The following is a 24,469-nucleotide window of genomic DNA, read 5'->3' on the forward strand; positions in this document are numbered from 1 at the left end:
GACTTGGGGAGACTACCCCTTCCAAGCCATGTAACACCTTTTTCCAAAGGGAGAGAGTGTTACCCCCCCTCTCCCAAAGGATATCCTTTGTTCTGCCTTCCTTGGCTTGAGCTGTTCAAGCAGCAGGAGGGCAGAAAGCTGTCTGAGGGGCTGCCTGGAAAACCCCAGAAGGCTGGTAGGAGCAATGCTGAAGGTCCTCTACTGAGCCCCCAGAATTCATGGATTCATACTTCCAATACTGGCAACAATATTGGGGTATGATTCCAACATGTTTGATACCAAACATGCCTAGGTTCAGAGTTACCATTATGTAGCTGGACATAGGTCGAGACCTATTTCCAGTACATGCATAAAATGGCATCCCCGCACTCACGAAGTCCATGAAAATGGAACTGGAGTTCATGGGGGCACCTCTGCTAGTGCAGGGGTGCCCTCACACACAGGTACTTGAACTCTGCCCTCTGGGCTTCAATGGCAGGTCTGCATAACACTTTGCATTGGCTCCCCATGGATGGCATAATACATGCTGCAGCCCACGGGAATCCCCTACTATCCCGATGCCCTGGGTACCTGGGTACCATATACTAGGGACTTACTTGGGGGCACCAGTATGCCAAACTTAAGTGAACACAGTCAAACACACTGACAACAGGCAGAAATTGGGGGTAATCATGCCAAGAAAGAGGTTACTTTCTTACAATAACACTTCAACATTTTTTATGTCATGACAAATGGGTAAGCAAAATTGCATGCAAATGAAACTGTGATTTTAAATTAACTAAGTTGAAAAGTTAAAAGCACAAACAAATGTAGAATCTGAAAACGTAACCTTGTGTTATGCCGAATGAAACTCCATGGCACTTGAGATGATGGTAAGTGTCTTTATTTGCTATGCAACTCAGGAGCAGTCATCCCTCAGCCAGCCAGCGGTCAACTGCTGACTTTGGAATCTCCCCTGCTCACACCGCTTACATGAATCTAGAACGAATCTAACATTCCACGAACCAGATCATTACTAATAGACATCATAACATATCCCTTTCACTTATAAAATGAACAGAAACTACTTTAAAGTAAACAAGCATAAAAGTTAAAATAACACAACCTAGTTTTACAACAAAATAAGGACAATAGGTTAATTATGGGATTAAAACATAACTGCAAAAGAGGGGAGCATCCCCTTGGGCAAGGGCTTTTGCTCATCCTGATAATTTTGAGCATATTCAGGCTTTCTGCCCACCCCCCTGGGGGGCTGGGGGAAATAGCCCCTGATCTCCGCCCATCATCCCCCCCGGGGAGGGGGATCAGAAAGCCCACTAGGACACCAGGGATTTTTTTTGTTTTTTCAGTGTAGGGGTGGGGCAGGCCATGATGGCCCTATCAACGGCCTCACCCTGCTAAAAATGTTTTTTTTCTGCCCATGGGGGTGGAGGCGGGGGCAGAAAACCTACTAGGCACCAGGGACAATTAGAGCTGCCCAGAATGGGAATGGCAATGCCTCCACCCCCCAAAATGGACACAGTCCTTCTGCCCACCCTGCTGACTAAAGCATTTCATACCACTGGCAAGGAAAAGGATATCTGACTCTTTTGGGTATTGATTTCACATATTGGTGAGCAGAGCTTAGCTAACCCCCAATATCGTCATACTTGCAATGGTGAGTGGCTGCACTTTTTCTGCTTGGTGAGTGTCTGCTACCTGGAAAAACCTACCAGTCCCAGTCACTTCAGAAAAGTAGACATCTGCGGAAGTCTAGGGTGGTGTGCTTCAAATGCACCACTTACCATTTTCCTACCCACAATGCTCTGCAAAACTCCGACCTTGCCTGAAATCACTTTAATTCACACATTTTCCCTACATTTCTGTGATGGAAACTTCCGGAATCTGCAGAAATCTAAACAGATCCTCCCACCCAGACAGAACCTGGTGAGAGCCCCACAATTAACCCCATCCTGGATGTCTCTAGGTGTCTAGTTTTGAAAAATGTACAGGTTTGCTAGGTTTCCCTAGGTGCTAGCTAAGCTAATGCCCAAAATCCACAGCTAGGCACTTTGCTAAAAACGAGTCAGTTTTCAGTGGAAAAATGTGATGTGTGCACGTTGCATTTTGGGGCTTTTGTAGTTATGGGCACTAAGGCTACCCACACAAGTGAGAAAACATTTTTATCAGGAGACTTGGGAGAACACAGATTAGCAGAGCAAGTGTTATTACCAATTGTCTTTGTCTGCATTTGTGTCTTCCAAATGTAGGACAGTGTGTAAGAGAGAAGTCATTTTTAGAAATGCCTTGTGATTCACATGCTGGTATGGGGACCCCCAAATTCAGAGATGTGCAAATAACAGCTGCTTCTAACCACCATAACTTGTGCCCATTTTGGAAATACATAGGTTTTCTTTATACTTATTTTTCACTTTTGCTATTTTACCCAATGAATTGCTGTATGCCCAGTACACAATGAAAAAATATTGCAAGGTGCAGCTCAGTTATTGGCTCTTTGTGAACCTACAAGTTCCATATATCCCCTCATCCAGAAGGGTCCAGTGGACACAACAGTATATTGCATTTGAAAATCTGCGTTAGTTAGAAGAAATTACAGATGAAAATGTAGACACAAATAGCTGGGTTTTTTCAACTCAATTTCAATATTTGTTTATTTCAACTGTTACTTTCTATGGATGGGAAAACCTTAAAGGAACTTCACAAATGACCTCTTGCTGAATTTAGAGTTTTGTCTACTTTTCAGAAATGTATAGCTTTCCAGGATCCACCATTGGTTTCACACCCATTTCTACCACTAACTGGAAAGAGGTTAAAAGCACACAAAATATGACAAATGGGCCATGCCCCAGTAAAATGCCAAAACTGTGTTGAAAAAGTCGGTTTTCTGATTCAAGTCTGCCTGTTCCTGAAAGCTGGGAAGATGGTGATTTTAGCACTGCAAACCCTTTGTTGATGCCATATGCAGGCAAAAAACTGATGCTTTCTTCTGCAGCACTTTTTCCCATTTTTTCCCCCCAAAAACCCAGATTTAAGCAGTATTTTGGCTAATTTCTCAGTCCCCTCCAGGGCAGTCCACAAACCATGAGTACCTTTAGAATCCCCAGGATGTTGGAGAAAAGGGCGCAAATCTGGCATGGATAGCTTATGTGGACAAAAAGTTATCGAAGCCTAAATGTGAACTACCCCAAATAGCCCAAAAAAAGGCTTAGCTCAGGAGGGTGAAAAGACTTAGCAGCGAAGGGGTTAAGAACGCAGAAGGCCCGCAAAGCCTAACACATATTAGTAACACGTGATCCTGACTTGGTCCTCCTTGAATCCCCAGACTACCATCTCCACTCTTGTGATGCTAACTGATGGTTGGGCTACCACCTCTACGTGTTGGTGAACTCAACTCTTCAACAGACATCAGCATAAATGTACTGCAATCTCACTGTTTCTCTTTATTCACACCACATACACCACCTTTCTGATGAAAGGCCACTCACCCGATGTTTCAATTTTCTCAATATTCCAACATCACAGAATAGCAATGAACCTGGCTCACTCTGTAAGGACCTCTAAAGTTTGCCAATCCACCCTTCAGTTTACCTCTCTTTACCTTCACCCAGTCACTTTGATGTGCACAGAAATCACTTTTCCCGCACTGCTTCTCTCCCCATCTCCTTAATTACCCTGCTTGTCACCACTCATCCATTCTCTCATCCATGATGACACCCACCGGGCCCAGCGATTACCCCACAACATGATTTGCTTGGCAGGAGACTGCTGCACACAGTAAAGCACTAATTCAGCGCTCCAGAGACTGCAGGACATAGCAAGGTGGACAAAGGGCCACTGCACTGCAGCGGGCCTGCATCCCCCGATCTAGGCCTAGACAGGGGAGCTCTGCACAGAAAGGAGGACAGACGCCTGTGAATGGAGCTGAGCCCTGGGCCACTGCCGCATGCCCTGAGGACTTCTGGGACCCCTGGGCCAGGACACGAAAGGGAGCACGATGCTGCATATCGCACTGGAGAGGCTGACTGGTGTGATGATACCGGTCTGCCCCTCGCAGACCTGAACGCGGGCACTCACCAACACGCATTAATGGGGAAAGCAGTCAGGAAAAGAGACACCGACCATAGCCCCCAGATTCCAAGACCTTTGACCCAAGACATGGCGCCAGACAGGGATGCGCCTACAGGACCCACTCAGCAAGACATAGTCCAGGTTGTTACGACCACTAGAGAAGTTTTGGAGACCAAAGTTGATACTCGCGGACCTAGGCCTCCTTAGAGACGACCATTGGCGATTGGCCGAGCGAGTGACTGAAACAGAATGGACACTATCGGACCTCCACCAGTTCAAATGGCACAGCTGAAAGCGAAGGTGAAAATACTGGAGACCCGTGCAGAAGACGGGGAGAACAAATTGCACAGAAATAACATCTGAATAGTGGACATACCGGAGCGGACAGAAGGCAGGGCTCCCTTAACCCTCCTGGAAAACTGACTATGCGAGGAGGTGGCGCTGGATGGTCTCTCCCCCTTCTGTGCCCCGGAGCCGGAGCACAGGGTCCCTGGCCGACCGCCCCATCGGGCGCCGTTAAGACCAATTGTGGCAAGGCTGCTCCATTACAAGGACCGAGACCATGTCTTGTCCTGCACTCAAAGGAAGGGGGATATTGGTATAGACAATCAGAAGGTCATGTTTTTTCCCGACTTCACCAAAGCTATCGCAAAACAGTGTGCATCTTTCACGGAAGCCAAGAGACGAATTTGTCAAATGGGATTCAAATATGCCATGTTATGCCCGGCGTGCCTGCGAGCTGTCTCACAGGAGGGCACACAATTCTTTCAAAAGCCTCAGAAGGTCTGGAGCTGGCTGGATGCAAATGCCCACGCCAGACCCAGCGCAGAGCTGGCAGGGCGACTGAGACCATCGCTGAAGAGGAAGAAGAGGCTCAAGCCTCTTTCAGGCGAGGAAGTACAGAGGGCACAGCAGAGATCAGTATAGTAGGGAGCAGCACTGAGCGGGACTGGGAAGACCTCGCCACCCTTCTGATGAGGGAGGACTCCTAAAACTCCAGCACCTCAAGTGGGAACAGCACCCCTGGGCTAACAGATGACAGCCTCCCTAAGATCACACCACTTACAGCAGATTATCTCTTCTAGCAAAGGTACCAGGTAAACCACAGATTGTCAAGGTAGAGTACCCAGCGAAATGAGGTATGATGACTATGACATGTCACCATCCCGAGCGGAAGTAGCTGCATGGGATGGAGGGGGTACTATAACTGGGTAACGACGCCAAACAGTGGAGTATTTTTTAACAGGACCCCCGAACTGCGATATTGGTGCCCCAGGGGGACTATTCCAAGAATAACGTCAGTACGCATAGGGAAGCGTACTGACGTTTGGGGAAGTTAAAAAAAAACAGAGGAAGACACGGATGGGGGGAGAAGAATGAGAACTGAGAAGAACAGACGAAGAAGGACTCGGAGGAACAGAGAGGCAAACATGTGGGAAACCAGGAAGAACGAACGCCGCAGGAACAACGGAACGTGACAGAGGAGCGAGACCGAGTGGGACTTGCAAACGGGACGCTGGACGTCAGAGAAGACGAAGGAGAGAGGAACATCGGAACAGGCGAAGAATCCAGCCACGTCCCAGGAGGGACGTGGCTTACCCAGCCATGACGAGAAGAAAACGGGTGACCCAGGAGAACCTAGAAGAAAGGAAACAACAAGGGGGACTGAAGAAACAATCAACCAGGAATTTATGGACTATGATAACACTATCATTGACCATATACTAAGACGGAAAAAAAAGAAAGAGAAAATAGATCAATAAACCACCCTTTGTTTGGTCCAACACTACCATAGTGCCTGGCCTAATTATTACATTGAAGGGATTAGGCAGGGAGACTACCATTTTCAGAACACCCCTTCCATGGTAACCCGCGACAGGGACCTACAAGAACTACTAAATTTGAAATTGACAGAATACCTTGGGTTGCAGGAATATGGACCAACCTCTTTATAAGGCACTAGGGATGGACAATATCATTTGTAACAGACAAAGTAGGGGGCGGGTGGGGCCGGCATGATAGACTGATGGCTTGCTCGGGTTGGGGTGTGGCTTGAACGCTCCAATTGCTGTTTAGTTGCCTTTTTATTACTTGCTTGTTTGGATGAGGGTGCTAACCCTACTTGTCCTGGGGAGCGGGAATTTAAGGGGTTTCAGTCAGTTGTTGTTGGGTAGGATCTGATGTGGTGCATTGATAAAATGGAGGTGTACCAGAAAGGAATTCAAGGGGTAGGTAACTGACAACGGCAGGAGCAGAATGCCCCCAGGAGAGATTTATTATTAGATCATGGCACCATGACAACACTTGGAGCATATAAAATTATCACCTGGAATATCCGGGGGGATGTGCTCTATGAACAAGTGGTACAAGGTACGCTCATAATTGAAGTGTAGAGGAGTGCATATTACCTTCCGTACGGAAACGCATTTGGCAAACGCAGAAGAATGAGCATTACAGCACAGGTGGAGGGGACGGCTCATTTACACAACCTATTCTGCATTGCACAGGGTCTTAAAATGGATTAGGGCAGGCGTTTCTATCAGCACACTGGACAGATTGTGAATACTGATGGACAATAGCGCTAGGATGCCTAGATGGGCGCAATATAGTGCTGAGGAGCATTTATGACCCTGATGTGGACCAACAGGAGTTCTTTGCGGAACTATTATGTAAACTGTCCTCCTATTTAACAGGCTTGGTCCTCTTGGGATGTGATTACAATTGTGTATCTGATCTGAGCTGGACCACTCCCATCCCCCCTGCTGGCGGCACCAGATGTACGCGTATCTCAGGGGTTTGCACGATGGCAGCGAGAGTGGGGCCGGCTTGACTCCTGGAGACAGCAACACCCACAGGAGCGCAACTACTTCTTCTTTACGGGTCTACATAACCTCCATATCCACCTGGACACCCTCCTTTGCACCCTGGACATGCACATGCTGGTGACGAATACAGTACTTGTCCCATACAATCTCTGATCATAATACCCTGTTGATGGGATTACAGTGGGAAATAAGTTGACCGGCAATACCCATGTGGAGGCTGCATCTTGACTCCTTAGATTATCAAGTCTTCAGAGAACACATCAGGACAAGCATACAGCAATACTTTGTGAAAACGTGAGAACAACAGAGTCACCCCTATCAGAGTGGGACGCCTTCAAGGTGGTACTCAAGGGGAGCTGCATCTCAGAAACAGTCAGAATCTGGTGCACGGTGTTGAGGGAGACCTTGGATGTGAAGGAATCCCTTAGGCCAGTGGTTCCCAACCTGTGGTCCGGGGACCCCTGGGGGTCCGCGAAGCCTCCTCAGGGGGTCCACGACTGCTTAGAAAATTAAGGCCCATATTTATACTTTTTTAGGGCCGCATTTGCGTACTTTCTTGATGCAAAAGCGGCGCAAACGTACAAAATAATTGTATTTTGTAAGTTTGCGCCGCTTTTGCGTCAAAAAAGTACGCAAATGCGGCGCTAAAAAAGTATAAATATGGGCCTAAATAACATTAACATTTTAGGTGCCCAGCTTTCAGTAATGACTCAATGGGGGGTCCCTAGATTCCACAAAAGATGCAATGGGGGTCCCCGGGTTCCACTAATAATAAAATGGGGATCCACAGAGGTGAAAAGGTTGGGAACCACTGCCTCAGGCTGCTGGAAAAGCGCCTCCTGGGGGACCTGGAGATCCAGGCAGAGCTCCTAGAGGCATGTGAGAAGGTGGTGACGATGGTTGAAAGGTTAATTATGGTTCGACTATCGCAACTACATGGTGCAGCCCATGTAGAGCGCAATCGCACTGGGATGTTCCTAGCTTGGTTAACAAAACAAGTTAAATGAGGACCGGTCATTGTGGAGCTGACCACTGATGATGGCAGATGGCTGCACAGGCATATTTATACTCCGTCTGCGCCGATTGTGCGTCAAAAATTTTGACGCACAATCAGCGCAAACGTTGCCCCGTAGTTAAACTTTGACGCCCGCGGACGACAAAATTCCGCCGTGTGCGTCATTTTTTGGATGCGGCAACCCACCTTGCTTTAATTATATGCAAGGTAGGCGTTCCCGTCCAAAAAATGGCTTAAACGGCCGTGCGTCGTATTTTTTCTTTCGGGCAAAAATGACGCACGGCCAGGAGGCGGAGCCAGAAAATGACATACAGCCCGATTTGTGTAAAAAATTAACACCTGGTACATGGCAGGCGTTAAAATGGGGCAAACACACCTGTATTTAATCAGAACACACAGAACAAACAGCAGAGCAGCAACAGGGAGCCATGGAGGTGATTCTCATCCAGCGTGCACGCAGACGCAGAGCCCAGCAGCAACAGCAGCTACAACAACACCAGCAGGGACCCCAAAGGCAGCGCAGAAGGCAGGAGAGGATATTCCGCCCAAGAACAACCCTTCAGGGCCTCAGGGAATACGACATCATACAGAGGTACCGGTTGAACTGGCAGGCCATTCAGCAGCTGCTGCGAAACATTGAACTGCAGTTGGCCCCCACTTTGGTGACACCCCGCACCATCCCAACAGAAACCAAGCTGCTTGCCGTAATCCACATGCTGGCAAGTGGCTCTTTCCAAACAACTGGTTCCCTGGTTGGCGGAATATCACAACCATCATTCTCCACCTTTTTGCCCAAAGCACTGGATGCCATCGTTCAACTGACACCCGCCACATCTGCTTCCCTAACACACTGCAGAAGCAGCAGGAAACAAAACAGGGGTTCTACGCAATTAGTGGCTTCCCACACGTCCTTGGTGCAATCGACTGCACACATGGACGTATTGTGCCACCTGCTGCAACTGGACACCTCTACCTCAACAGGAAGCACACACATTCCATCAATGTGCAGGCCATAGTCGATCACCAGGGATTGATCACCAACATCGTGGCTAAATATCCTGGGAGTGTACATGACTCATACATCTTCCGTCACTGCACCATCAATGAACACTTCCAGGATGGACGGTATGGCAATGGACTACTTGTTGGTAAGTACAAAAACCTACTTATATACACACTGCACAGCAACCTTCTAGGACACACAACACATACACCACAACAGCAACATGTGAACAGGAACACACTGAGGTCGTGACATCACTAGCCATGTTTCTTAAGTCACCATTGAACCTGTCACACATTGGAAATTACTGTACAGCCTAATGTGAAGACGTCAATGAATGTGGTTGCCTAAATGACACCTTGCAAATTGTAAGTGTCCCAATTACCTTTACATTAATACATTGCATAAGTGTCAAGGTATGGGATGTCCAGGGTACTTTGATATGAACGTGTTAACAACACTTTCAATTTTAACTGTGCATGGAACTATCATCTTACCCCCAGTGAAGACACACGGACACCTGTATCACAAGTCACAATGCTAGGGAGGGCACACTGTACTGCAAATCCCCAAACATACTGCTGACAAACGGTTAGCAGACAAACACTTGTTCAGCCAAGGAAACAACACAATGCAGATGGTACAGCCTACAAGCATAGGATGTCACATTAGTACACAAAAGAGTCACAGACAACACAAGACAACTACTGCCATTAAAAGTCTTTTCAATAGTGCCAGCTACATCAACATGATCCCATTTATTTTCTCTTGCAGCTGATAAGGGTATGGCATCCAGCCATGGATTATGACACCATTTGGCAACCCAAGTACAGCTGCAGAGCGTGCATACAACGAGGCCCATAGGAGGACACGTAGCATTGTCGAGCGGACCTTCGGCATCCTCAAGTCAAGGTTCCGCTGCCTCGACATCACTGGTGGTAGCCTCCTATATTCCCCCAAGATGGTCTGTAGGATCATACTCACATGTGCAATATTGCACAACATTTGTATCAGAAGAAACATTCCCCTCCTGGAACCAGAGCCACACATGCCTGAAGAGGAGGAAGAGGAGGATGCTGGCCTGCAACAGGAGGGGGAACTACAGAACACAGCTGCTGGTATACGCAGGCGGCAACAGATTGTAAATAATTTCTTCTGAATATGATCACCTTCACCACTTTAGTTAACTAATTTAAATAAAAACCTATTCTAATCACCATATCATGGTCTGGCTTTTCCTTTTTGCACACCTTCATCTCTACTTATCAGAATAAGAGTGTTGCCTCATGGAGCATTGCTGAGATACTGAGTAGGACACGGAACATCCCAGAGCTAATGTGATGCCTAACATACAATGGTCACATACACACACACTCTTAATGACATATATCATGTACATATCGCCTTTGAAGGCCAATAGCAGAGGACCACAACTATTTCACACATACATGTTGAAAGCAAGGTCCAACGCAGCATATGGGACACAACTATGACACCATCACTCAATAAGAGGAAAACAACCCTCATACATGAGGCTGTCAATGTGCTTTGGCATCACTAACAGGAATGTCTGACAAGACCCTTGACAGCAGTTAGTCCAACTGCATCCAATATTTGCAAGGAATATCTGTGACTAGAGTTCCATAGAAGCAGAACATAGACAGCACAAGTGCCACACATATGACATGCATTGCGCACATGACATTCCATGCACGTCAGCCCATTTCCTAACTCCTGACACACCCATGCACCTGGTCACAACCCACCTGTCAGAAGAGGTCCCTGGAATACTAAGATGTGTACCCTGATAATACCTCCTCTACACACACAGACCAACATTAGCAAACCAGTGTGCTACACCCTTTCCTAAGGTATGCCATTGTCATATAACATCTGACTGCATGGACGTCAGGTCAATTTATACACTGTCTTCTAGTTTCAAAGCCCTGTTAGCACACGTAGATTGCTTCCCCTTGTGAAAATGCCTGTTGGCCCTTAGAATGCAAGTCTCACCTACAGGACTGGTGAGAAACAGATGCAGCCCACACCTGTGATCACCTCCATGCACACCACCCATTTCAAAAAGCACTACCCCTGATGATGCCTGGAACAGCACAGGAGTTGCCATTATGTCAAATACACCGTCAACCATTGATACTAATTAAGCCGTGTAACACAGCCCTTGGGTTCATTTGTCACCTTCAAAACACAGGACATACACAGTTTGACATGTCAACTGTCTAGTTTGTCCTCCAAACAGTCTCAGTCAGACCACTGATTATGTAACTTGTCCAGTAGCTGGCTCCTGAATCACCTTGCATTCTATCAGCCTGACTGGCAACTGTCTGTGCGTCACACTAAAGTATTCCTGTGTCTACATATGTACCACACGTGCGTAAAAAAACCTCCCATTCATCAGGGGGCATTCGGCATGGGCTTTTTCCATGCATACCCAAATACATTGTATAGCATCATCTGCCTTTTAACTGTTTTACTTTGAGTTACATCCTCTTGGAAATGCAAAATTCTTGGCCCATCCCTTGTCTGGGTTGCATATATGCATGAATGACAAAGTGTGACAGTGTCCCAGGGTCATAGGCAGGGATTGGGTACGGGGCTTTCAGCACAACCAGCAACCTCTGATAATGTACATGAATAATACACAAATGTCAGAACCATGACAGTTCACACACAGCATCACAGTACGCACAACATAGTGATGGGCCGTGTGTGGTGAATAGCTGTGAGAATAAACAGCACAGAGGCTATGATGTTCCCAGATGCAGTGGGAAGTGCAGAGGCCAACCTGTGTACAAATGTTGTAATGACACCTGCCGGAACCTTACAATTGAGACATTATCTCACTCAGCACACCAAGGTTGCCCTGTTGACGGTCTCATTACACGTCTTTAGTGACAGGGTGGGACCATCCACATGTTGGTTCACATGTCCACATCTACTTTACTCACATTGATCAACAAAGGATACTCAGTAGTTACAGGAATAGCTGCCACTGACTCATGATGAGTCCTGGTCCGAACTGTGACAAATTACACTCCAAACAATCTACAGGATCATCATTGGACCACACACATGAACAAGACACCTATGTGCAATTGATCACTGGAAATATGTGGACACGTGCTGTCTTGTATGCTGGTCCACCACAGCCACTTGATAGTTGGGGCTTACTTCTATGGCCTCAACTGTGGTGTCATAATACATGTGAGATTGACCCTTGTCTGTCTGTGCAAACAACATGGTATCCACTTCTTCAATGCATGTGTATGACTCACTGTGGGATTCATCAACTAGTGCCTAGGAAGCTATTACCAATACTCTAGGACATAGGATATAGAAAATGTGGACCATTGACATGAACATGCGTCTGCCATCCATCTGGTGCATGCTATGTCACATGTGGTGTCTACGTGACCCTAAAACTTGGAAGTATACTTTACGGGTGTTGTTACATGTATGACTAACACATGCCCTTGCTCATTCCAAATTTGACTTGCATCTTAGGATTGGACACATGTACGTCACATTCATACAACCATATGTACAATAATGCTTCATGTGATATACACACACACTTGGTCAACCAACACATTAGTTGTCAAAGCACACACTTTGCGCCAAAGGCATTTAGGTATTGTACATATGTGCGTCACATTGCTATCCTCTCCTTATGACAAACATGCACAATGTGTGCCACACATATATGTAGGCCACACTTATGACCATCTATGACGTCAGCCAACTGTAAACATACTATGAAGGGTGTAGTGGATGATGTTCCGCTGCAGTATGATGTCACACATGTGAACATACACCATCAACACCATACTGTCTTCAATTAGCCAATCTCTGATGTGTTCCAAATGTAAAATAACCCAAAAACAATAAAAAATGCCCCAAACCAGTTAATGCACTGTAATTTTGATGTCCCTAGCGGTGTGCGTCATTTTTTGTTTACCAAAACTGTATTGGCGTCATTTTTTTTGACGCACAGGAGTGAAATTTAGCCCGCATCCAGATATTTGTACAGTCCATGTATCATTATGTGGATGCGGGTTAATATTCACGTCTGTGCATCAAAAAAAATGACGCAAATACAGTTTTGTGCAACAAAAAATGACACATAACGTGAAAAAGGCGGGACTTTTCATACAGGAAGTGATGTAATAGGATATCCTGTTTACAGATCATGTACAGTGGGCGTACTTTCACTTTCACTTTGCAGTCTATGATCCTTCTAGACTGTGTGGCTGTGTAGAGAGTGTTGTCCAGAGATTTTGTGCTGTATTTGTCCTGTGTGCTATCTGTAAAGTCCTTTTGTGAAATACATTTTGTTTGTGTATACTGTAGTACTGTGTTTTGTCTACATTTGTCCATTTATCTTGTGTATTTCTTGTTTGTGGCAGTCTGTTGTGGTTAGTGTTAGTTTGGGGATAGTTGGGCTCTTTTAATGTTTAGGTTTACTTTTTTTCTGTCTTTTTACCCCTACTTTCACCCATTTCCCCTTTCTATCTCTTTTACCCCTATTCCTTATCTTCAACTATAAGTATGTCTGGTAGGCCACGTCTTGGCAGGATGGGGGAAGAGGAGTTGGGGGGCTTCATCTGGCTGGTGACACATTTCTTGCCGCTCATGATCCAGGCAGGGGGCAGGGTCATACAGGGGTACCCGACAGAGGCGCGTGTGTATACCAGCCAGAGGAGTGACCACCAGCTGAAGCACCGGTGGGCTGACCTCATCACCAGGGAGCAGGATCTCTTGGACCACCTGGGAATCATGATTGGTGGCACTGTTGGTGAGTACGACAATTGTTAATGTGCACAATTAAATGCTCTGTAGTGACATCAGGGGATTAGTGCAATGTCTGCCAGCTAACTTGATGACTGTGTGTAATGCTGGGGAAATATAAGGGGATCATTGATGCACTATGGCAAGGATCACAATTGCTAGCTGTCAGGTAGCTCGTGCTCAGCAAACTTACAGGTAACTTTACCATGAAGGAAATTGGTGCGGCCTTTTTGTCAGCACAGATAACAAAATAGGAGCCAATCATGTCTATATAGGGTATTATTGACAGAGAAGTACAGATGTACCAACATTTAGGCCAACTATGTTGACGCAATTGCTAGACTGACTTTAGAATCAGTACATGATGCTGAAAATGAGTGCTGCCTTCACGTCAATTGATAATAGCAAAGTGGCTCAAACATTGGTCTCATGTTAGTCTGGTGAGTGTGGAAGGAAAGCGTTCACAGAAGTACTATGAATTTGTGGGATTATTTGATTTCTTGATCTTTTTGGATACATGTCAGTTCATGATTTGAAAACATCGTGAAAAGGTGTAAGGTGCCCTCAGCTAACATCTTAAGATGTTTGTTGGAATTAGTTGAGCCACAATCCAAGGTGTATGCACATGGCTTCCCATCTCCATGGTTGGTGCAAATCACCATAGCTGGGCCACATCAATTGACTATACTATAACAACAGGATGGCTTACAGGAGTCCCTGCCCCTCCCTCTGTACATTGGGCCTATGTGTAATAAATGTGTCTTGGCCACAAGGCATGTTTGACTGGTAATGCAGTCCTCAAGTAACCAGGCGTTGGATGTTTCTCTTGGATGCACATGATGAGACGATTACACTCCATATTTTTTTAGTGCTCACCAATTATGGGGCAAGTTTGCAACCACATGATAGTTAGGGCCAATGTATGTGTGCAGATATGTGTGTAACTGTCACAGGAGACCCATGCTATGTACAAGTTGGCCGTGAAATATCAGATGCAGTACCATCATGTCTGAATGGCTGCCATGTCCTTATTCAGCCTACACATTGTAAATGATTATGAAATTGTTGCACTGTGCACAGATTTTGAGCACATTTCTTCCTTCCATACCTTACAGGTAGACCGGCACCCTACACTGTGGGAGAGGTGACGACATTTGAGGACCCCGACCACTCCAGTAAGTGTTGATATGTCTGTTATGTGTTGTGTTTGCTGGTTATGGACTCGTGTGAGTTGGACGCATAGCAAGGTGTGATGCGTTGGGCAAGTTTTTCACTTGTTCCATGAGTGGGAATGCAGTTCTCACATGTTTTGAGTTTGCCAATGCGTATCCAATGGTATCATGTAGGGATTGTAGGACATCCCTGTAGGCCCCACTGTGAGTACAGGGGATAGTCATGTGTCTGACACTTGTATCACCAAGAGTCGCAATGGAAGTCAGCCCCTATTTAGTCAGCCTGTCAGACCCACATTCTCTAAGATTGGTGGAGCTAATAGCTTCCCAATAGACATCTGCTTCACTATTTACCTACATAAGTTTGAAACAGTAGGTAGAACCTCCTAGCAGCATGTACTTCCACATGTAGTGCATCAAGTCTGTGGAACCTGAGTGTAATGGCCTAGGTGTGCATGCAATTCATGATCATGGGTGTTCTAGCAACTCTGTGTCTGATGTAAGTCAGGCCTCACTGGAAGTATATGTTGTGTACTAAGTTCTGAATTTCCTGACATGTCTGACCCTATGAGTGCTCTAAGGTTTGCTGACTCCAAATTGTAGATAGACCTTACCTGTGGTGTGTCTGTAGAGACAAACATGTGTGGAGTTGCCTATACACTCCTCGGTGTACATGTTGTTGGCAAATTATAGTTGTGTATCCACCGCCCCCCCTCAAACATGGCCATGGGGTTGTGAATGGGGTACCTAGTATTAATGCTACCAGTATGTTACACATACCTGTGAATAAGTGACGGTTTGGTTGCATACTAGTATACACACTCAGGTTTGGCACTTGGTACCATACTGGAAAGTCCAGTTACAACTTGCAGACCATAAGGCTTTAGTTTTGCTTTCCGTACACTGACATTTATAGCCCAGCTCTTGGTGGAGGATATGCAGCATGATTCTTAGATGTTAACTGTCAGAACTCAGATTGCAAGTCAAAGCCACTTGTTACCCATCTTGTGGGTTATGGATGTGCTTTGTGTGATGTCACCTTTGTTGTCTGGCCTGCCATATACTTCCTCAGGGACATTCAATGCTCTGTATCGTGATATGAGCTGTTACAAGTACAGTAGATGTAATGTCTGATTAACTTGCTGTGCCGTTTCACACAATGCAGTTACTAATGTAGCATATCTGCATTTGTCTTCACAGCAGCTAACATGACTCCAGACCAGGTCCGTGAATTTCAGCCTTCGGGGCATGGCGAGCCTTCCCACAGGGTGGGCCTACTTTGCCCACCACAGCCACCACAGAAACAACCACCAATCAGAGCCAGGTGGCCCCACCCACAGCTGCCACTGTTGATCCAACATCTGCTGGACTTCCTGGTCCCAGCATTGCCACCAGTGCAGGACAGCCCATACAGACCTCCTCCACCGGTACCCAGACTGCCACTGCTCCAGCTGTTGACCCTGCAGCCTTCAATAGACTTGAACATAAGATGGACAAAGTGCTGCGCAAGGTGAGCCACCTGAGCCGGGACGTGCGGCACATTAAACGGCGGGTCAAGGATATAAAGAGAACCCTCCAGAGGGCCAACCTCTAGACAGTTGATTTGATGGACATGATACCCTCCTCTTTCCTTGTTCTTATAGTTAGTGGGCTTAGGGGGCTTAGTGTTAGGTTAGTATAGGCTGTTAGTTTAGTTAGTGTTAGTGGGTGGGGGGTCCTGCTTGTTTCTTTTTTTACTTAATACATGTGTGGGTGGGTGGGTGGTCGGCTATGTTGGGGTTCTTGTGTGTAAAAACAAAAAATAAACAATACCAAAAAAAGAAAAATAAATTAAAAAAACAAAAAATACCCAAAAAATATATATTTGTTTAGGATAGTATAGTATGTGTTTAGGTTAGTATGTCTTGTCCTCAATGTGTCCCGTCTCATAAGGGGGCTGGGGGGTAGATGTTTAGAACGTTTCGTTACATGTGATTAGTAAGTGTAGCTTAGATTAGTTAGGGACAGTTGTGGGTAATGAGTAGTCAGGGTAGATTAGGGTAGGTAAGATTTTTCCTTCAGTTTCCTCATCTATGATTAGCTTTTAATAAATATTTGGTTACCCCTTAATAGTATGTGTTGAATGGTACTTGATCGTGGGTTTGGATTCAGTGTACATCAATTTTGTACTATAACATCTGTGTCCTATGCTACAAACAAATCCCAACTGAGCTGTACGATTGGCAGCTAGCCCAGAGCTACCTTGCAAAGTGTCTACCCTTTGTTGCAACCACCAATCCCAGTTAATATGGTTCCCAATGTGTTTCTGTTGATAAGTGTGCTTTCAAAGTCACTAACAGTGCTTCCAGACTTGATATTGGGGAAACAGTTTTAGGTCTGACTGCAGTGTGATGATCATGCACACCCTTATAAGATGAGTTCTCATTGGCAGTCTTGTATTCTTGTCTTCATGACCCTGATACATCATTTGTGACACAGTTTGGCATGATTACCTATTAGTATGTTAACTCAGACACCTTCATTTGTGCAGTTTTTTTATTGTATTTACTTAGATTAGTGTAGCATGTTCATTGTGTTATTTTTGCATGTTGACAACATTTAGCGGGCACTATTTGATGACTTACTTATCCCCTGAGGAAGCATTCTTCTGTCCTACACAGCATGGTGGTGTATGGTTTCTCACTTCATCAGATTATTCCCTCAGGATAGGCAGAGTATGATGCAATCATGGTCACTGTGCAAATTTCTCTAACTACATAATATCTGGACAGTTGTATTGACAAGCTACGTAATTTGACAGTAGGCACATTTCAGTTATCTACTGCACAGTTGATATGTCACATTACCCAGAGACAGATTTGTTGTGTAAGTGCTATTTATTGAAAAGTGCTGTAGTGCTATATGTACATTGTCCATGATTGTGAGTCCGTTATAGTGATATCTTCCATTGTGATCCAACACAAGGGTTTACCAAAATGCTTTTGTCATGCTGGGGTTGCTTTTTCAGACAGTGCAGAGGGACAGACTTAGCCAATGAGTAGGAGAGAGACAATCACTGGGCTGGGTGACAAGATATACAGGCCCTCATTCTGACCTTGGCGGTCGGCGGAGAGGCGGCGGTCGGACCGCGAACAGACCGGCGGTATCAAAAATGGCATTCTGACCGCGGCGGTCACCGCCGCGACCGACCGCCACTTCCCCACTCCGACAGCCACGGCGGTCATGACCGACGGGCTGGAGTCTGCGCACTCCGGTCCGGCGGTCGACCCAAGACCGCCAACGGTATCATGACCCTGCTTACCGCCGCGGTTTCTGGCGTTCGGGAACCGCCATGCGAACCATGGCGGTAGGCACTATCGGGGCCAGGGAATTCCTTCCCTGGCACTGATAGGGGTCTCCCCCACCCCCCACTGCCCCCCCGAGTCCTCCCCCCACACCCTCCACCCCCCTGCCACCCCCCAGAGGTGGTAAGAACCCCCTCCCCACCCCCACCCCGACATGCACATACACGCACCCCGACATGCACACACCCCCAACATGCACATATACACACCCCCTACACACACACATACACAACGGGGACACATACCCGCACACATACATGCCGACATGCGCACCCGCCGAACTACACACATTGCCCATAGGCACAGCAGCACTCCCCGCCCGCATGCACGCACTCACACACCCCCTCTACACACTCACACGCACACCCCCATGCACGCACACATCACACAACACCCCCCACCCCCTCCCCTCACGGACGATCAACTTACCTTGTGCGTTGGTCCTCCGGGAGGTGACAGAAGCCATGGGGAGGTGACCGCCAACAGAAGACCGCCAACAGAAGACCGCCACACAGAAATGTGGGTCGTAATTCTGTGGGCGGTGTTCTGCTGGCGTGGCGGTGGAGGTTGACCAGTCTCCACTTTCCCGCCGACCGCCAGTGTGGCTGCTGGCGGTTTTCCGGCGGAACGCTCCCAGCGGTCAGAATGCGCACAGCGGCATACCGCCGCGGTCGGCGGCCTTCACCGCGGCGGTAACTCGGCGGTCTTGCGAAAAGACCGCCAAGGTCAGAATGACCCCCACAGTGGTTAGCAGAACAGTGCTTGAGTACAGTTGTTGTAAGACTGTCATGTTTCAAAACGCAGGACTTTGGTAATAGTTGGCCATGTGGCAGGGACTAGTGCTTCCGGGTACTTTTCCTTGTGAATGTGATCGGTTCCATGTCTTCTTCTTCTGATGTGTGTGTTGCCTGCTTTGTCCTTGTTGTTGTTGGTTGTGAAGGGACAACACACACCTCAGTGTTAGAAGACGTGGAGTCAGACATCCCGGTCGCTGCTCCCTTTGAAGGTCTTAAGGGCAGTACTGCTGCAAGGAGGGCCTGCTGGTTCTTGAGAATAGCAGCCACAACACGATGGTAGGCAGCCAGGTCGCCACTGAGGGGTTCAATGTTGCATTTGTGCACGTGTTGACAGGATTGCTGTTGTAGGTGTTGGGTCAACTGTATTACAGCTGTGCTGATTTCCTTCTGGGTTTTCTGCAGTTCCTGCAAGATAGATGTTAGGGTTTGCATAGCTGCTGCCTGATCTGCAGATACATCATGCACGAACGCACCCCCTCAAGGCTGGCTGCCATATTTTGCATCCCCACCCACACCTCCTTGGCCAGCTCCCGCTGTACTCCTACTGCAGTTCTCTCAAAGCTGGTGCCAGTGTTGTCTGAGTCCTCAGCTGTATTGGAGCTGGCAGGTCTAACAATTGGGGTGGTGGGTGGTTCCTCTGCGATGGCTGCTTGTTCTGTGCTCCTCCTTGTGACAGAAGGTGGGGTCTGGAGGGTTTCAAGGACCTTTTGGATAGTCTCCTGGGGAATGTTTATCGGCTCATCATCCATGTCATCAGGGAAATCTGGGACAGGCATATCAGCAGGAGATCCATCTTCCTCTGCAATGAAACAGGGTACAATTAGTGTGTCTGTGTTGTGGCAATTTTGATGTGACGTGCCTGCCTTTTGATGAATTCACTTTGTGATCTTGTTTTGTGTTAATATCTGGAGTCCTTCAGATGGGCATTGTTTTAGGCCTATGGCCCACCTGTGTGTCACATGTATGTTATTGAGTTATTAGACTTGCCAGCCTTATCGCATCTAGGTGTTGATTTTAGCCAAATAGAGAATTGCCACCTTCTTTTCCTACTCGACCCTCCGTGTACGTCCATTCTAATGGTGAGACCTTTCACTGGCTGTGGGTGTTCTGATGGCCCTGGCAGCACACTTAACAATCTGGACCTGCCCCAATCCCTGATCGTTCACATCAACTTAAATGTAATTGACATGTGGCATATCCTATGCATGGCAATGTTATGATCGATATGGATGTTGACATTGTTAATGGGTCCTGCTGATGTTGGGTAATGTGTGTTACATTGGATTGCCCTGATAGTCGTATCAGTGTCCTATTTCCTCCTCTGACTGTGCAGGTGTATTTCAGTGGCCAGTTACATGTGTCCCTTCCTCTATGCTGTTGTCTGAGCAGTATGACATTTGGGATGTTGCCTTGTTACCCAGGCACAGGATGGACCCTGACATATGCAGCATGGGTGTGTCCTTAGTGCTGTGTCACTCCCATTGTTGTTTACTTTGGCTGATGTTTGTGACAACTATGGGCATTGACATTTGAGTGTGCTGGGGCCTTTGTCTTGTGTCTGGGGATTGTTGCAGATGTCATCCTCACCCCCTAATTTAGATGTGTATGATCCATGGGGAGGTTATTGCCATTGGCTACTTGAGCTGCACACAGATCAGAGGTGGTAGTGGCAACTGTTGTCGAAGTTACATTGCAGTTGTCGGTTTGGCTAGAGGATTGCTAATAGGGCCCTAGTTAATGTAGGAGGTATGTTGGCTGACGAGTGCCAGGATGTAAGTTTGACATAGTGGCCTTCCCTCCTGTCGTGGCTTTCCCTTTGCTCCATTGTTGGCATGACAGCATGCCCCCATGGGACTGTTGTTGGTGTAGTGTAATGGTGTGCCCCAGCTTCTGTCTGTGCAGGCCATGCCCCAATGCCATGCCCCTTTACCCATGCCACTCCATGTATATGTTGACTTCCATGCATTTTGTGGTCGGTATCCCCCCCGCTTGAAGTTAACATTTGTGCATTTTAATTCCCCATGCAATTTACCCTGCATGTGTGTTGTCTCCTGGTAGTCAGCGCCAGGACAATCCATACAAGAACGAGGACATTTATAGAAAGAAAAGAAAGTGTCGCTTCAGTGCAGAGGAGCAGGAAATCCTGGTTAAAGAGGTGACGGAACACCAGCACCAACTGTGTATCACCTCAAAGTTGCCAATCAGTAGGAGAGAGGCCATATGGCAACAAATTGTTGACAAGATTAACAGTGTGGCTGAAGTACGCAGGACAGTCACCCAGTGTAAGAAACGCTGGCATGACTGCAAACGCAGGACCAAGGAAAAGATGGCCAGGAACAGGAAGGCAGCACTGCAGACTGGAGGTGGGAGTCCAACACACCAGGAGGCCCTGGACCACATGGAGGAGATGGTCGCAGCCGTCATCCCTGAGGAGATCGTCACAGGGATTCAAGGACAGGACAGAGCAGACTACCACGAGACAACGCACATGCAGGGTAAGTCGCATGGGGAATTAAAATACAATAATGTTGACTGTAAGCAGGGGGGTAAATACCTACTACACATTGCATGTAAGTCATCATATACATGGAGTGGCATGGGTGAAGGGGTACTGCAGGGGGGCATGGACTGCACAAACATAAGCTGGGGCACAACATTACACTACACCAACAACAGTCCCATGGGGGCATGCTGTCATGCCAACAATGGAGCAAAGGGAAAGCCTTGACAGGAGGGAAGGCCACTACGTCAAACTTACATCCTGGCAATCGTCAGCCAACATATCTCCTACAGTAACTAGGGCCCTATTAGCAATCCTCTAGCCAAAACGACAACTGCAATGTAACTTCGACAACAGTTGCCACTACCACCTCTGATCTGTGTGCAGCTCAAGTAGCCAATGGCAATAACCTCCCCATGGATCATACACATCTAAATTAGGGGGTGAGGATGACATCTGCAACAATCCCCAGACACAAGACAAAGGCCCCAGCACACTCAAATGTCAATGCCCATAGTTGTCACAAACATCAGCCAAAGTAAACAACAATGGGAGTGACACAGCACTAAGGACACACCCATGCTGCATATGTCAGTTGCCACTACCACCTCTGATCTGTGTGCAGCTTTAGTAGCCAATGGCAGTAACCTCCCCATGGAACATACATATCACATCATAACATTGACATGTAGCATATTCTATGCATGGCAATTACAAATAAGTCGATGTGAACGATCAGGGATTGGGGCAGGTCCTGAGAGTCAAGTGTGCTGCCAGGACCATCAGAACACCCACAGTCAGTGAAAGGTCTCACCATGAGAATGGATATACACGGAGGGTCGTGTAGGACAAAAAGGTGGCTATTCTCTATTTGGCATAAAGCAACACCTAGAGGCGATGAGGCTGACAAGTCTGATAACTCAATAACATACATGTGACACACAGGTGGGCCATAGGCCTGAAACAATGCCCATCTGAAGGACTGCAGATATCAATACAAAACAAGATCACAAAGTGAATTCATCAAAAGGCAGGCACGTCACGTCAAAATTGTCACAACACAGACACACTAATTGTACCCTGTTTCATTGCAGAGGAAGTTGGATCTCCTGCCGATATGCCTGTCCCAGATTTCCCTGATGACATGGATGACGAGCCCATAAACATTACCCAGGAGACCATCCAAAAGGTCCTTGAAACCCTCCAGACCCCACCTTCAGTCACAAGGAGGAGCACAGAACAAGCAGCCAGCGCAGAGGAACCACCCACCACCCCAATTGCAAGGCCTGCCAGCTCCAATACAGTTGAGGACTCTGACTACACTGGCACCAGCTTTGAAAGAACTGTAGTTGGAGTACAGCAGGAGCTGGCCAAGGAGGTGCGGGTGGGGATGCAAAATATGGCAGCCAGCCTTGAGGGGGTGCGTTCGTGCATGATGTCATCTGCAGATCAGGCAGCAGCTATGCAAGCCCTAACATCCACACTGCAAGGACTACAAGAAACTGTCAAGGAATTCACCACTGCAGTAAGGGAGTTGCCACAACACCTCGCACCCCAAACCTTCCACTGCATGCACAAATGCAATCATGACTCCCTCAGGGCCGACCTGGCTGCCTACCATCGTGATGTGGCTGCTATTCTCAAAAACCAGCAGACCCTCCTTGCTGCAGTACTGCCCTTAAGACCTTCACAGGGAGCAGCGACCGGGATGTCTGACTCCACGTCTTCTAACACTGAGGTGTGTGTTGCCCCTTAACAACCAACAACAACAAGGACAAAGCAGGCAACACACACATCAGAAGAAGAAGACATGGAACAGATCACATTCACACGGAAGAGTACCCGGAAGCACTAGTTCCTGCACCATGGCCTACTTTGACCAAGGTCCTACGTTTTGTCAAATGCCAGTGTTACAACAACTATACTCAATGACTGTTCTGCTAACCACTGTATAACTTGTCAGCATGCCCAGTTAATGTCTCTCTCCTACTAATCGGCAAATCCTGTCCCTCTGCACTGTCTGTAACATCACCCCAGCATGTCAGTAGCATTATTTACACCCCTTCTGTAGGATCACCATGTAAGATTTCACTAGAACGGACTCAGCAAACATGGACAATGTACATATTGCACTACAGCACCTATCAATAAATAGCACTTCCACACCAAATATGTCTCTGTGTAATTTGACACATCAACTGTGCAGTAGATAACACAAATGTGCCTGTGTGACAATCATGTAGCCTGTCAATACAACTGTCCTGACATCATGTAGTCAGATCCATCTGTGCAGTGGCCAGGATTGCATCATAGCCTGCCCATCCTGAGGAGAATAACTGATTAAGTGAGAAACCACACACCATCATGCTGTGTTGGACAGAATAATGCTTCATCAAGAGAAATCAAAGTCAACTAATAGTGGCTGAGAAATGTTGTCACCATGCAATACTAACACATTGAACTGTGCAGTCTAATCTAAGCAAACTCTACAAAACACAGCATCAATCAACCTTTCTGAGTAAACATCCAAATAGGTAATCATGCAGAATTTTTGCACAAATGACCTATGTCAGTTATGAAGACAAGAAGACAAGAGTGTTAACAAGACCTCATCTTCAAAGATGTCCCTGAACATCACACTGCAGTCCGACCTAAATATGTCCCCACAATACCAAGTCTGGAAGCACACTTTGTGACGTAGAAAACATACTCATCAACAAAAATCCTTTGTGATCCATGTCAACTCCGATTGGTGGTTCTCACAAATGGTGGATACTTACCAAGGCAGCACTGGAGTAGCTGCCAATTTACACCTCAGTTTGTATTTGTTTGTAGCATATGACACAAATGTCATAGAACAACAATCATCTACACTGATGGCAAGGCCAAGATCAAGTAGCAGTTAACACATAATGCAAAGTTTTATCTATATATTG

This window comes from Pleurodeles waltl, chromosome 7 (assembly GCF_031143425.1).
Source record: "Pleurodeles waltl isolate 20211129_DDA chromosome 7, aPleWal1.hap1.20221129, whole genome shotgun sequence".
In the NCBI taxonomy this organism is placed as follows: Eukaryota; Metazoa; Chordata; class Amphibia; order Caudata; family Salamandridae; genus Pleurodeles; species Pleurodeles waltl.